This window comes from Geotrypetes seraphini, chromosome 3 (assembly GCF_902459505.1).
Source record: "Geotrypetes seraphini chromosome 3, aGeoSer1.1, whole genome shotgun sequence".
Taxonomy (NCBI): domain Eukaryota; kingdom Metazoa; phylum Chordata; class Amphibia; order Gymnophiona; family Dermophiidae; genus Geotrypetes; species Geotrypetes seraphini.
The window spans coordinates 268,215,945-268,228,740 of record NC_047086.1 but is presented as its reverse complement, the minus strand read 5'-3'; the positions used below and the strand labels follow the sequence as shown (position 1 = coordinate 268,228,740).

At 43.4% G+C, this 12,796-nt stretch overlaps 1 protein-coding gene across 1 annotated transcript in view; it reads left to right on the top strand.

Moving 5' to 3' along the window:
- Window positions 1-12,796, top strand: part of PCNX2 (pecanex 2) — a 1,104,481-nt gene that overhangs the window by 796,718 nt on the left and 294,967 nt on the right. The window lies entirely within an intron of this gene.

Below are 12,796 nucleotides of genomic sequence, written 5' to 3'. Positions count from 1 at the left end.
CTGTGAGGACAAAGAAAGAGTTAGAGTGAAAAGGAGGGGGTGATGTTCCAAGCTTCAGGTTCCAGAGAGAGGGGGGTATTGAAGAGAGGAGGCTTTTATAGGTTGGAGTCCTATTCTAAAAATAGAAACTATTGTATGTCCCAGTATCTTTCTGTTTATAATTTGCAAACTGTTGAAACAATGGTTAGTTTAATTGATAAGGAAGATGTGATACTTGCAGGCATGGTAGATGGGATTAGTCTCTGGCTTCTTTGTCTCATTCAAGTAGAATATCTTCTTGATAAACAATCCAGTCTGCCTGGATGCTTAATGTATGTGAATTCTGTGCAGGAGCATTTAGGGTCTATCTGCATCAACATTCCAGAGTCAGATTGATATCATGTCCCATAGACCTCTGCTGACATTGGTTAGGCCAACTGAAAATGCTGACTGCTAGCAATGCTAGGCTGACAGGGAGAAACCTGCAATAGAATATTTTTTGTTTTTAAGTCTTTGATTATATCATTAAGATTTAGGTGAGTTTCTTGAAGAAATATATGTCAGCCTTTAGATTATTGAGATATCCAAATAATTTTGATCTCTTGATAGGGTTACACTGTGCAACAGAGGTATTGTAGTGGAAGTTCTATAGTAATTTGGGGTCACTGAATTCAAAACTGACCTTAATTTTTTGCTATAACCCTCTGATTTTTTGCAAAAGATCATTATAGTGCAAAAATTAACTTTTTCGCTATATTTTCTAATGCTTGGAAATAAATGTTATAACAATCTCTGAAATATTAAAACAGTTTGCCTCAAATTAGATTTTTAAGCTAAAGTATTAATTTTAATGATGTAACACAGAGAACAACTGCAGCAGCCACAGAGGACAGCCACAAGAGTCGCAGAGGACAGCCACAGCAGAGCGGCAAGCGAAGAACAATGGAAGCAGCAGACAGAAGCAGGAAGTTGAGCTACCCAGTTTTCTGCACCGTCTGCCATATGTATGACTACCTCACTTCTGGGAGGCGGTCTTATGTATGCATGCGATGCGGGGAACTGGAGAGCCTGAAGAAACAAATCAGACTCCTGGAGGGCAGAATATTGGAACTGGAAGCACTTTGAGCAGTGGAGGAGGAGGACAGGGATGCAGAGAACGTTAAGACAGAGGAAACCATCGAGAAAGAAGTCCAAGAGCTGGAAAAGTTAATTGAGGAGGCATACAGGGAAGCCATGGAAAATCACCAGCATAAGAACATAAGAATTGCCGCTGCTGGGTCAGATTAGTGGTCCATCATGCCCAGCAGTCCGCTCATGTGACGGCCCCTAGGTCAAAGACCAGTGCTCTAAATGGATCCATCCTCACCTGCGTACATTCCAGTTTAGCAGGAACTTGTCCAACTTTGTCTTGAATCCCTGGAGGGTGTTTTCCCCTATAAGAGACTCCGGAAGAGTGTTCCAGTTTTCTACCACTCTCTGGGTGAAGAAGAACTTCCTTACGTTTGTACGGAATCTTTCCCCTTTCAACTTTAGAGAGTGCCCTCTTGTTCTCCCTACCTTGGAGAGGGTGAACAATCTGTCTTTATCTGCTAAGTCTATTCCCTTCAGTATTTTGAATGTTTCGATCATGTCCCCTCTCAGTCTCCTCTTTTCAAGGGAGAAGAGGCCCAGTTTCTCCAATCTCTCATTGTACGGCAACTCTTCCAGCCCCTTAACCATTTTAGTCGCTCTTCTCTGGACCCTTCTTCATGTATGGCGACCAGTCCTGGCACCATAACCTGATACACCTCATTCATCGTACCAATGTCCAGATCGTTTATAAAGATGTTGAAGAGCATGGGTCCAAGCACCGAGCCCTGCAACACCCCACTGGTGACGCTCTTCCAGTCCGACTATTGTCCATTTACCCCACTCTGTTTCCTATGCTCCTGCCAATTTTTAATCCATGTGAGTATTTCAACCTCGATTCCATGGCTCACAATTTTCCAAAGTAGTCGTTCATGTGGAACTTTGTCGAACACCTTCTGAAAATCCAGATATACAATGTCGACTGGGTCGCCCTTGTCTATCTGCCTGTTTTCTCCCTTGAAGAAGTGCAGCAAGTTCGTCAAACAAGATCTGCCTTAGCTGAAACCGTTTTGAAACAGTGGAACTACCGAGATACACATACAGAGAGTGAGGACCATCTGGTAGACAACCACATGGAAGAAATGGGTGACACAGCAGCGGTATCTGGAAACAGCGGAGGGAACCAATAAGAAGACGAGTCCGGTGCAAGCCAGCACCAGGATGAGGGAAGATGAAAGTGCACAGAAGACACGGACCTGCGGCTAGAGAAGTAAGAGACGATAGAGAGGACAGCAATTGTAGTGGGGGACTCCATCATCAGACAAGTCGACAGGCACATAGCTGGAGGAAGACTGGATCAGCTGGTGACCTGCATACCGGGAGCCAAGGTAAAAGACATAGTGAACCGCATCGACAGGATCATCAATAGCATGGAAGAGGAAGATATGGCAGTGGTGATCCATGTGGGGATAAACAACGTGAGCAACAGGAACTACAACAGGGAAGTACTGAAGGACCAGTTCTGGATGCTAGGAAAAAAGCTGAAGACCAAAACACAGAGGGTAGCGTTCTCGGAGATTCTGCCGGTACCCAGGGCCGACGAGAAGAGGCAGATGGAGCTGCAAGCAGTCAATGCGTGGATGCAGCGCTGGTATGAGGAAGAAGGATTCCACTTCGTGTGCAACTGGATGACGTTCTGGGGGAAGAGCAAGCTATTCAGGAAGGATGGACTCCACCTCAGCAGAGATGGAATGAGACTACTTGCAGGCAACATGAAGAGAGAAATTGAGAAGTTTTTAAACTAAGAAGAAGGGAAAAGCCGACAGTCGACCAAGAGTCGATGGTTCGGCAACCAGTTTACCCAGAGGATACCGTGGAGGAAGATAGCGGGGAAGACTCACTGGATCATAGGCAAGACATAAATCCTGACGGATCGAAAGGGACACAAGAGGGAAGGAAATGCAAGAAAGTAACAGACTGCAAACTCAAGTGTATGTACACGAACGCAAGGAGTCTAAAGAATAAGATGGATGAATTAGAAGCTATGGCACAAAAAGATAACCTTGACATCATTGACATCACAGAAACATGGTGGACTGAGGAAAACATAAGGGACACTGTGCTACCGGGATATACCGCAGAGACATATTGGCTCAAAAAGGTGAGAGCATTGCCCTATATGTCAAAGAGGGAATTGAGTCTACCGGAGAGAACACAAAAAATAAGTTAGAGTCTCTAGGGGTAAATATTCCAGGAACAAATAGAACGGAAATGAAGATTGGCATCTACTACCGACCCCCAGGGCAGTCTGAAGAAATTGTTGGAGAAATGACAGACAAGATTAAATGCAACTGCAAGGGAGGCAACGCAGTTATCATGGGTGACTTCAATTATCTGGGGAGAGACTGGAACCTAAGCACCTCTGGCTGAGGTAGGGAGACCAAGTTCCTGGATGCTGTAGGCGATTGCTTCCTTGAACAACTTGTCAAGGAAAATACGAGAGAAAACGCAATTCTGGACTTAATTCTAAATGGACTACGAGGTGTAGAAGTAGAGGGGATGCTGGGAACCAGTGATCACAATATGGTCCGCTTCGACCTGGACACAGGGGTGAAACAATGGGCAAGGCACTGAACTTCCAAAAAGAGAATTACGAAGAGATGAGACTCATGGTGGGGAAGAAGATTAAGAAAAGGATAAGCACTTTAAGGATGCTAGAACAAGCTTGATCCCTGTTTATGGACACAGTCATTGAGGCACAAAATCTATATATACCGCGTATCGACAAGGGATCCAAGATGAAAAAGAGCAAGGAATCGGTGTGGCTCACTGTAGCGGTGAAGGAAGCAATCAGAGACAAGAAGACTTTGTTTAAGGAATAGAAAAGGTCGAAAATGGATGAAAACTGGAAAAAGCACAAACAGCATCAAAGCAGGTGCCATAAGGGGGTAAGAGGGGCCAAAAGAGACTGAGGAAAAAATAGCCAAGGAGGCAAAAACTTCAAGCCAGTCTTTCGATATATTAAGGGGAAATGACCCACGAAGGAAGTGGTGGGGCCGTTGGATGACCATGAAATAAAGGGAGTGCTAAAGGAGGACAAAGCCATCGCCGACAAACTGAACACATTTTTTGTGTCTCTGTTTACTGAAGAGGATACACACAACATACCAGAAGCTGACAGGCTATACGCAGGAAATGAAGATGGGAAACTGACAGGGTTGATGGCCAGTCTAGAAGAGGTGTGCAGGCAAATTGATACGCTTAAATATTATAAATCCCCTGGACGGATGGCATCCATCCGAGGGTAATCAAGGAACTGAAAGGGGCTATAGCTGAACTGCTTCAACTAATAGCCAATCTGTCAATCAAATCAGGAAGGATTCCAGAAGACTGGAAGGTGAAGAATGTTACGCCAATCTTCAAGAAAGGTTCGAGGGGTGATCCAGAAAACTACAGACTGGTGAGTCTGACCTAAGTACCGGGAAAGATGGTAGAAGCGCTGATAAAGGACCGCATCATTGAGCACCTTGACGAATGCAATCTGATGAGGACCAGCCAGCACGTCTTCAGTAAAGGAAGATCTTGCTTGATGAACTTGCTGCACTTCTTTGAGGGAGTAAAGAGGCAGATAGACAGACAAAGGTGACCCGGTCAGCAATTTCATTTTTGAGTTTTTAATACCCTGGGATGTATACCATCCGGTCCTGGTGATTTATCACTTTGTAACTTGTCGATTTGGCTTAGTACATCTTCCAGATTCACCAAGATTTTTCAGTTCCTCTGCATCATCACCCTTGAAAACCATTTCTGGTTCAGGTAGATCTTCTTCCATAAAGACCAAAGCAAAGAGTTCATTCAGTCTTTCCACTATGGCCTTATCCTCCCTGAGCACCCCTTTCACTCCTTGGTCATCCAACGGTCCCACAGATTCCCTCACAAGTTTTCTGCTTCTAATGTATTGAAAAAAATTGCTGAGTTTTTGCCTCTTTTGCAAGTTTATCTTCATATTCTTTCTTAGCTGTCTTTATCAATGCTTTGCATCTAACTTGCCAGTGCTTGTGTTTCTTCTTATTTTCATTTGGATCCTTTTTCCATTTTTTAAAGGATGTTTTTTTGGCTCTAGTAGCCTCTTTCACTTCACCTTTTAACCATGCCGGCTCTCATTTCCTCTTCTTTCCACCTTTGCTAATACGTAGAATACTTCTGGTCTGGGCTTCCACAACAGTATTTTTAAATAACATCCATGCCTAGTTTACAGTCCTAATCTTTGCAACCGATCCTTTTAGCTTCTTTTTAACCATTTTCCTCATTTTATCATAGTCGCCTTTTAGAAAATTAAACATCCCTACAGTAGATTTCTTTTGCGACGTTACTCCCTGTGATAGTAAAGTTTTAACAGCTTTATGAAAAGCAAAATAGGAAGGCTTCACCCAACATACTTTAGAGCTTAAACTAAGCAGTTTACATAAAAACATACATAGTAATAACACAAACAATGTACAACTCAGGCTTATCAACAATAGTAGGAATTATTAAAAAATAATAATAACTTTATTTTTCTATACCGCCATAATCTTGCGACTTCTAGGCGGTTCACAATGAAGATAAGCTGTACAATCAGAATTACAGAGTATAGATAGAAATGAGAACATTCAACGGTCAGTGAATTAGAAGGTGCCAAATGGTTAGGAGAAAGATGTACATAGGTTATTGAAAAAAATTAAATTAATTTTCATATTACATTGAAAAACATTGGGCATCAGAGGGAAGCTGGGTGCAATTGTGAGGAGGACATAATAGCAGACAAAGAATATGGGGTTCCTATTGAGAGGAATGAAGGAATTTGGATGAGGTGAGGTAGCTTTGAACGTGTAGGGAAAAATCTGGCTAGGACATGAATTTCTTAAATAAGGCGGTTTTTAATTCTTTCCGAAAGACACTGTAGATCAGTCTAGCTACATCAATGAGGTAGCCTAGCCAAGTTTGCTGTCTACCAGCTTGGAACTTGAATGTTCTGTCTAGGAAGGTTCGATATCTGCAGCCTGTGATTTTCGGGTATGTAAAGAGGTTGCGGTTAACAAGACTAAGATTGTTATAATGCCCCTGTATCGCTCCATGGTGTGACCTCATCAGGAGTACTGCTTTCAGTTCTGGTCCATTATTTCAAGAAAGATATAGTAGCACTAGAAAAGGACAGTGAAGATTTACAAAGGGACCTGAACAAACTGGGAGAGTGGGCAAAAAGATGGCAGATGAAGTTTAATGTAGAGAAATATAGTCTTGCATGTAGGAAACAGAAACTCAATGTACAGCTATACAATGGGAGGGCTGGTAATGGGTGAAAGTAGCCTAGAAAAGGACTTGGGGGTACTGGTGGACAACACAATGAAGCCATTGGCACAGTGCACAGCGGCCTCTAAGAAGGCAAACAGAATGCTAGGTATTATCAAGAAAGGTATTACAACCAGAACGAAAGAAGTTATCCTGCCGTGTATCGGGCGATGGTGCGCCCGCATCTGGAGTACTGCGTCCAATATTGGTCGCCGTACCTTAAGAAGGATACGGCGATACTTGAGAGGGTTCAGAAAAGAGCGACACAATTGATAAAGGGTATGGAAATCTTTCATATGCTGAGAGATTAGAAAAACTGGGGCTCTTTTCCCTGGAAAAGCGGAGACTTAGAGGGAACATGATAGAGACTTACAAGATCATGAAAGGCATAGAGAAAGTGGAGAGGGACAGATTCTTCAAACTTTCGAAAACTACAAGAACGAGAGGGCATTTGGAAAAATTAAAAGGGGACAGATTCAGAACCAATGCTAGGAAGTTCTTCTTCACCCAAAGGGTGGTAGACACCTGGAATGCGCTTCCAGAGGGTGTGATAGTACAGAGTACGGTATTAGGGTTCAAGAAGGGATTAGATAACTTCCAGAAGGATATAGATAGAAGATCACTATACAGGTCCTGTACCTGATGGGCCACTACGTGAGAGGACTGCTGGGCATGATGGACCTCTGGTCTGACCCAGCAGAGGCACTGCTTATGTTCAAAGAGCTACCAAGATGGTAAAGAGGATGGAACTCTCGTATGAGGAAAGACTAAAATGGTTAGGGCTCTTCAGCTTGTAAAATAGACGGCTGAGGGGTGATATGATTGAAGTCTACAAAATCCTGAGTGGAGTAGAACGGGATCATCAAAAATTACAAAGACTAGGGGACACTCAATGAAGTTACTTTTAAAACTAATAGGAGGAAATTTTTTTCACTCTGGAACTCGTTGCCAGAGGATGTGGTAAGAGCGGATAGTATAGCTGGTTTTAAGAAAGGTTTGGACAAGTTCTTGGAGCAAAAGTCCATAGTATGTTATTGAGAAAGACATGGGGAAGCCACTGCTTGCTCTGTATGGGCTACTGGGCTTGATGGACCATTGGTCTGACCCAGTAAGGCTATTCTTATGTTCTTCTTATGTTCTGATGGTTGTGTGCTTGGAAAGGAGAGGTTGTATTTTGGTCATATAGAGGAAGAAGCGACAGGCTGCAGCAGTTTGTTGGATCTGAGTGGTAAAAGAGAGAGGAGTCATAGTTCAAGATTGAGATCTGATAAGACAGTGTTGTCTTATCAGAACAGAGGAAGTGGGTTTAGGCGGAAAGATAATGAGCTCGGTTTTAGCCATATTCAGTTTTAGATGACGGTGAGATATACAAGTGACAAAGTCAGACAGGCAGGCTGTGACTCGGGTCTGGATTCCTGTAGAGATATCTGGTGCGAAGAGGTAGATCTGGGAGTCATCAGCAAAGAGGTGATAACTGAAAACCATGGGAGATCAGTGCACTGAGGGAGTGAGGATATATGGAGAAAAGGAGACGTTCCAAGACAGAGTCCTGAGGCACACAGATTGATAGTGGTGTAATAGTGGAGGAGGATCCCTCATCGCATATTGTGGCACGGCAGGTGCCGGGTTTAGACCTAGGCCCCGTTCACCGCTCAGCCACGACCGATTTATACGTGCCTCCAAAATAAGTTGGAGGTCCTGCTGGCTTATATTTTTAAAAAACCAATTAGTCAGGTTCAATAAAGTTCTTTCAGCAACTTGTGTCTCACTTTATTGGCTATGAAACACTTTATCAGTAATTAGTCTTTCAACTCCAAAGAAACATGAACAAAAAAACTTGGGCTTTCAAAGTATAGCCCTCACCTTCTTGGCAGGTACAAGCAGGTAAGTGTCCTAAACAATACCCAGTAGCTCAGCTCTATTAGTTTCACTGTCTGAGCAAAAAAAACAGCTATAATAATTGTCCAGAATTTATCAGAGACTTTCCCAAGGTTGCTCTAATGCTTGAGAGCAATGTTGTAGAGGCCTGGTTTGTAACCGGCCTGCCCCAACCAGCTAAGCACACTGGTGGGGGAAGGGAGTAGCTGAATCCACCTTAAATCAGCTTTTAAACAGCTTGCCAAAAATTGGCCCCACAATCCCAACCCGAGGATGGATAGTGGATTCTCCCCGCTACTGTTCCTTCACACAAGCAGCATACAATAAGTCCCAAACACTCTGCAAAAAGGCAGAACAAAAAACTTGCCAAACAAAATACACTTTGCTTTAAAGTCCAAACACAAAAACAGGCACCCTCGTGGTTGTGAGCTCAGCACAGCTCACTTAGCTTCACTGTGTTGCCTGTAGTAATTCACAGCCAAAAATCACCACAGTTTAAAACACACAAGGAAAAATCAAGGTGAGGCACTTAACTTTCATCCATTAAGTCGTCCTGTGGCTCCATGGCAGTCTCCAGAAACTCCATGGGTTCTGGGTTGGCTGTTTGGCTGGCCTCAGGGACAGGAGCGGCCTCTGACATCTCAATGTCTTGGATTTGAGCAGCTTTAGGAGTCCGGTCCTGAGATTCTGCTTCCTGGAATGATCCAGGGTAGACTGACTTAGTTCTCCTCAGGGCAGCCTCTAAAGCATGCAGCTGACCATGCCCTAGCTTGAAAGGGGGCAGGGCAGCTTGTTCCTTACACTGAGCTTTCCTCTGTGCTTTAATTCCTTGCAGCTGAGTATTACCTGCCCTAGGAACTTGTTTCCTAGGCTGTTGGTCTCCAGGACACACCTCCTGCCGCTCTAGGCTATTCTCCCCTTCTTCCTCCCTTCCCCAGGGCTTAATGACTTGGTGCTTAAACTGGAACTCTGATCCTAGCTGGGAACTAGGGGTTGCCCTGTCACATTGGTTAGCCCTTTTTAACGGAGGGCTAGGGTTAGAAGAAGCCTTGTCTGGAACACGCTTAGCTTTAATGCTAGGGTTGTGACAATATACTGAAAGTGCAATGGGAGAGAGGAAGAAAACCAGGAGAGAACAGGACCCTGGAATTCCAGCGAGGACAGCGTATTGAGGAATAGGTAGTGATCAACAGTATTGAAAGCAGCAGATAGATTCAGAAGGAAGAGGATAGAGGCCTTTGGATCTAGCTAGGAACAGGTTGTTAAACAAACTGCCCTTGCTAAAGTCTCTGTTTGTTGAGAGCTTGTATACCGCTACTAATGACTGGGGAGTCAATTCAGAGCACTTTACATGGGCTTCTGTATAGATGTTACGCTATATGAGCTTCTGTAGAGATGTTACCATACAGAGCTACAAAGAGCTTCTGCGAGATGTTACAATACATGGGCTTTATACTGAAATACACGGAACTATGTGGTGGTGGTGTTACAATACAGAGTTATTAATACTGGCATTATTATACCATAATTATAGTTATCAATCATCCTAGTTGTGTTACTGGCACATTGATCATCTTACTGATGTAAGTTTATACCAAATCAATCATCCTACATATATAGACATTTAATACTAGGTTTACTATTGCAGACTGATAGGTGGTATTTTTATAACAGCTGGATCTGGAAAGGCCCATCAGTCTCCTCCCCACCCCCATACATGTATTCCCCCCCGCCCCCCCCCCCCCAAAGTCCCTTACCTTAAGTTGCCATTAGTAAAATCACACAAAAACATTTTGGAAAAAATCGAGTTGCAGATTTATAACAACAAATAACATATAAACAGCTTTTTGGCCCTGTGATCCCACCCCTGTCAGCAAGGGTCTGGGGGGTGGCAGGTGCTGCCCTGTCCCTTCGGCCGGGTCACAAGCCTACCTGGGACCCGCTTCCGAACCAGCTCAGGATGAGCCCCGGCTTTTGGTAGCTTGAACCCCACCTGTGACTCCTGAGCTCCCTACCTGGGAACCAGCCACCCCTCAAAGGGAGGGAGGGCAGGAAAGCCGCTGCCAAGGACCGGAAGAGGCCAGACACTCGGCGGCTGCTGGCTATATATAAGCCCGCCCTCGCGTCCTGCTGCCAACCAATCCCCAAGTCAAGCCGCTGCAGGACATGCTCTCTCCTATCCTAACAGCCCCCCCTTCCCTTACCCCTCCTCCCTCCCCATCAAAAGCCAATCCCGAAGGGTTGACATGAGGGTTTTGCAACCCTGTGTTATATGCGCCCGTTGAGACTCGCTCTCGGGCTAACTTTTAAACTTGAACTATATTTACACACCTCCTAAGGAGATTGGCCATTTCAACTAAATACAGTCTATTTACACACATCCCTGAAAGTTCTAGTTTCCTCTCTGTCAATTTCATAATTCATTTGAAGTAGTCTGAGAAAAGGATAGTTTCTTGAAGTTTCCGTGGAATGGAGTGGGCAAAGCCCAACTGTAACTAACAAATTACTCTAGTGATTGTTGCAGTTGTCCAGGTCTCACCGTATCTGGGTAGGTAGAACCAATGTTTCAGCCATCATGCCATGGCTTTCTTCAGCACACCCTAAAAAAAGTCACAGCATGATGCCTGAAATGTTAGTTCTACCTACCCAGATGTGACAAGACCCAGAGAATTGCAACAGTCATGATGCCAGCCGTGGAAATCTAAGAACAAATTACTCTAGTATTCTATTTTAAGAAAACTTATACATGTAATTGTTCTTATAGAATAGGCTCACAATTCACATAATTTGGGCATCTAAATTATAGTGCCTAGTTATAGAATTGCCACCCTATTGTGTAAAATTATGCACTTTGGGGGTAATTCTATAAGGAGATACCTAGTTTTAGGTGGTAAGAATGTACATAAATGTCATTGCTTTAGTCATTTACATGATATCCCATGGAAAAGTCATACAAATTTGATATCCCTTGAATATCATGTAAGTCACATAAATTTGAGCATTGATCTCAGATCCACAAGCAAACTAATTTGTTAATGAGCCATTAATAATTAATTGGTGTTAATTGGCACTCATTTGGGTTCACACACTGATCTACTCTGCTCATATTCTATAAAATGTATGCCTAAATTTTATAATGTGAAACTGAAAAGGGGGCATGGATATGGGAGGGGCATGGGCAGGTCAAGGATATCTCTAGAAATTAGGCGCAATGTTATAGAATAGGTTTATTTATGCACCCAAATGACATTACAGCAGGTTTCAGAAGGTGTAAGTGCCATTCTCAAAGTTAGATGCAAGATCTGTGTTAAGCTAGTATTCTGTAAAGCCACTCCATGCAGAACTCCCTTTGCAGAATACTAGTATGGCCCGGATCTTCCCCGTCCCTAATTTTTGGTGCCATTTATAGAATTCTCCCTTTGAGAATACATGGGCACAGAAATATGCAGCCTCCAGCTGAGCAATATTCCTTAAGTACATATCTAGATGCAATGGTCTGTACTTTGTGGGTGGACATTCATATGGGCAGGTGGATAGTGGGCAGGCTACATTTTTTAAGTGCATAAATTATAAAATCTAATAATCTAAATGTAGTTTTTTGCAATCAAGGCATGAGCATTTATACCATATCACTGGCTGATGTAAGGGCTCCTTTTACAAAGCTGCGATAGCGTTTTTAGCACATGCAGAATTTTAGCGCGTGCTAAACCCACGCTACGTGGCTAGAATTAAAGCCAGCTCAATGCTGGTGTTAGCATCTAGCACATGCGGCAATTTAGCATGCTCTAAGTGCGCACTAAAACCACTAGCTCAGCTTTGTAAAAGGAGCCCTTAATAGAGGCACATTTTCAGAAAAATAATACCTACTTAATGTTAGAGAACAGTTTTCAAATATGTGCTTTCCTGGTACCTAAATTTAGGTGTCCCCCCTAGAAAATTAATCTTTATGTATCATCAGCATGGTAAGCAAAAGAGAAGGGCTACTGACAGAAGGTTGAATGGAGAGGCAGAGACTGCTCTTGTTGGGCAAGTATACAGAGAGAAAGTATTCTGCTGGGCAAGATGAGAAGAGGTGGAATTCAGGACCAACAGCGAGGAACAGAGAAAGCTGAATGAAGGTCAAGGACATGGGGGGGGGAGAAAAGGTAGATGAAGAGGAAGCAGTGAAGAAGAAAGAAGGATGGATCTAGGCAAGAAGTGAAAAGCCCTAAAAAGAGGGAAATACAGGGAAATGAGTGTAGCAGGAGACAAGGGGAGATGTGTAGGAAGAAAGTGAGAGAAGAGGATGCCATGCCTCTGCCACAATGCTGGAGCAGTCACTGATAAGTCAAAGGGAAAAACATAATTCTGAATATTTGCCACATAAACAGAAAAAGTTGATTCAGGCACTGCTTAATGAATTTACATTATTTTATTTTTAATGTAAAGAGTAGAGTGCCAGAGACTGCAAAGTTACCTAGACTGCATTATCTTCTTTCTCATAACGGTTACTTCATCCAGAGCTGGACTGAAGTATGTCTGTAGAGCTTCTGTTCCATCT